The sequence below is a fragment of the Triticum dicoccoides genome, chromosome 4A (assembly GCF_002162155.2).
Source record: "Triticum dicoccoides isolate Atlit2015 ecotype Zavitan chromosome 4A, WEW_v2.0, whole genome shotgun sequence".
NCBI lineage: Eukaryota > Viridiplantae > Streptophyta > Magnoliopsida > Poales > Poaceae > Triticum > Triticum dicoccoides.
Window position 1 is genome coordinate 253,451,617 of NC_041386.1, and position 3,610 is coordinate 253,455,226.

Consider the following 3,610-nt stretch of genomic DNA (forward strand, 5'->3'; position numbering starts at 1 on the left):
ATCCATAGCACTCACACTTATCTTGTGCATTTTAGAGTATCCACTTTCACTTGTCTATGAACTGTTATAGGCAACTCCAAAGTCCTTTACCACGGACGCGGCTATTCGAATAGTTTTATACCCTGCAGGGGTGTACTTCGTCACACATGTTTCCACCACTTAGCGTCTGCACACGACATGTGCTTGGCAGACTTAAAGCGAAAGCCGACGTGGGTGTAGACCACGACCTGACTAACCGCACAAGTCTCTGGTCTAGGTTTATCGTCTATTTGGGTTCATCCGCAAGGAAATCCGGCCGGGGTGTCCTCAATGGACCCAAACGATGTGTATAGGGTCCCGAGACGCCAAACGGGCGCCCGGCATACCCGGCCATGGTGTATCTACCGCATCATAGCCCACCCCTAGGGTCAGCGCTACGCACGGCCGCCAACACATAACCTATAAACACCAGAAACTAGTTGCAACTCCTGGACAGAGGACGAGAGGGGTCAGTAAGTCGAGCGGGGTCATATTTCAGGGCACAATGTGTGGTAGTAGCTGTTTCATGGATCACAAACACAGAGCTCAGTTCCTAAGGATGGTTTCAGTGAGACAACCCACCATGTACTCCTACATGGCCTCTCACCGCTACCTTTACCAAATCGTGTTCACACACTTAGCTCAAACACAGTAGGACATGTTCACACACCTCCAATTCATCCCCGATGAATCAGACCTGACACAATTTTATGCAATAGCAGGCATGACAAACAAGCATGAATGAGTAGGCACATCAGGGCTCAAACAACTTATACTCATGCTAGTGGGTTTCATCTATTTACTGTGGCAATGACAGGTCATGCAGAGGAAAGGGGTTCAGCTACCGCATCATGTAACAGTTGAAACGGTGTTGTCCTAATCCAGTAAAATAGAGCAGGAGTGAGAGAGTGGGATTGTATCGGAATGAACAAGGGGTTTTTTCTTGCCTGGCATTTCTGAAGATGATAAAGCTCTTCATCGGTGTCATTGATCACATCGTCGAAACATACGTCTACCGAGGGGGGAACAATCACCGGCAAACACAGAAAGAATACAATCAATGCAATGCACATTATGATGCATGATCATGACATTTCAATATGCTGTGATTTGAGCTAATGCAACTAAAACCAGATTAAATGAAGTTGGTTTGAACCAAAGATTCAAATTCAACTCCATATGTGATTATTTAAATGCCACTTATTTGATTTGACCTGATCAGCAGGCATAAGTTGCTCAAACATGCATGATAATGCCATAATCAGATTCTTTGGATTTTTCTGATCATTTTTCATATATAAATTATTTGATTTGGACCTAGGGTTGATTTTCTATGAATTTTAGAAGTTTTGGGCATTTTCTGGAATTTCCTGAATTAAGTTAAATCCAGAATATGAGTTATTGCGTCAGCACTACGTCACTGTGACGTCAGCTGGTCAACTGGGCGCCTCCAGGTCAAACCTGACTAGTAGGGCCCACTAGTCAGTGACACATAGTCAGCTACAGAGGCTGACAGGTGGGACCCGGTCAAAGCTGACGTCGCCAAGTCAAAGTTGACAAGCGGGGCCCACTGAAATTAGTGCTAATCTAATAGTGAGTTAAACTAATTAGTTCAGGCACTGGGCCCACATGTAAGTGGGTCAGGAGGTTAATTAGTGGGTGATTAATGCAAACTAGGTGGCCACAACGACAGTCGCCGGAGTCTCGCCGGCGGTGATCTCGAACCGCGGCGAAGTTCGCTCGGAACTCGCCAGAGGCGACGGATCGACGTGCCAGGGGCACCAGAGGATAGCTCGTGCCCGTGCGCATCTAGGGAGACCAATGGGAGGTCCGGGGGTGGACGGAGCTCACAGAAAGTGAGCTCGCGGCAGCGCCGGAGTTCGGGTGTGCACGGGGTTGCGGCTACGGTGCAGGGCAGGCCTAACGGGCGGGTGATTAGAGATCCTGGAGATTCCCTGAGTGTGTTGACGTGCTCGGAGGCGAGCTTGCGCGGCCGTAGCCATGGTGGCGGCATGGCCGGCGGCGAGGAGCTATCGGCTCCGGTGAAACTAGGGCTACGCGGTGCAAAAGAGGCGGGGAAGAGAGGGGTTCGGAGCGGGAGCTCACAGCGATGCCGAACCTACCGAAGGCGAGCTCGGGTGCCCGAGGATGAAGACGAGGCAGAAACATCACCGCGGTGCTCCCGCGGTCGAACGGACTTGTGTAGACGATGAAGGAGACGATGCCGGTCCTTCTGGATGCTTCGGCTAGGCGAGGGGTGGATGGTGGCCATGGTGGTTCTCGTCGGCGGCGGCGGGCGCGTTCGGTGAGCAGAACAGAGGAGGGGAAGAGCGTTCGGGGTAGAGAGAGGGAGAGCCAGACGGCTCTGGGGATCGTGTGGCGTCGTCCGGACGCATCGAGGAGGTGCTAGGCAGGCAGGGAGGGAGGAGGTGGCCGGGCGCGTGCCGGTGCGCGGTGCCCACACGCCTCGCGTCCTTCTGGTGCAAGGTGGGATACGGTGGCGGCTCTGGTGGGCTGGGCCAGGTAAGTGGGCCACCAGGTGGGTTGTGCAGGTAACCCTAGGTGGTTTCTCTCTCTCTCTCTCTCTCTTTCTAATTCTTTTCTAGTTTTCTATTTCTTCTGTAGTGCCAGGGCTTTATTAAAAATACTTAGGCACACTCAAAAATCATGAAACTTTCTCAAGTCCACTGTTTGGAATATATCCAACAGTAAACATTTAAGTTTATGATTATTTGCACATTTAAAATATTTTATATCATTTAAATGTCCAAATGCAAATAGAGTATGATTTAATTTAGAGCCCAAATAGGTCATGGAAAAATGTGCATCACCTCTGGTTACTGTTTGCAGCATTTTCCATAAATGATGAACATTTATGAAAGCCATTTGGATTTACTGAAAATATTTTAGGTGAACCTGGTGAATTCCTTTGATGCCAGGGGTTTAGGCAATCCCCATTTCTAGTTTCAATCAAATATAGACATGATGCAAGGATGCTTATGAAACTAATTACAAACAAACTCTAGGGCTGTGACAACTCACCCCCAGTAAACAGGAATCTTGTCCCGAGATTCAGGACGTGAGGTGAGAAGACAAAAGGGACACAAGACCAACACAATCTTCGCGATCCAGGGTGCACTCCATAAAAATGTTGATTTGATCACCTTCATTGTGTCGAAGTCTTGCTCCAGGAACTCCTACCAACATGACAACGAGAGGGAAAAGAAACTCTAGAAGGATCGATCTTCTCAAAGATCGAGCAGCTCAGGATTAACTCACGGAATGAGACATAGATACATCTCACGAGCTGAGACGTGAATCACACACTAGGAGTGATGGAAAGAGGTAGATGATAAGGTTCTACTGGGTAGACAAAAATCTCACGCTGAAGAGGGTGGGGCAAGATCTCAAGGTAGTGATGAAATAATTGCCATGATTCCATAATGGGGCACCTTAGGGGAGGTGACTCATAGAATTATTCCCTTAAGTGGCAAAAAGAATTAATTTTGATATCTAGATCATTGAAACTCTTTATACCAGCCTAAGGCAATCACAATCGATCGTTTGGCGGAGTTCAAAGGAATGGCATATC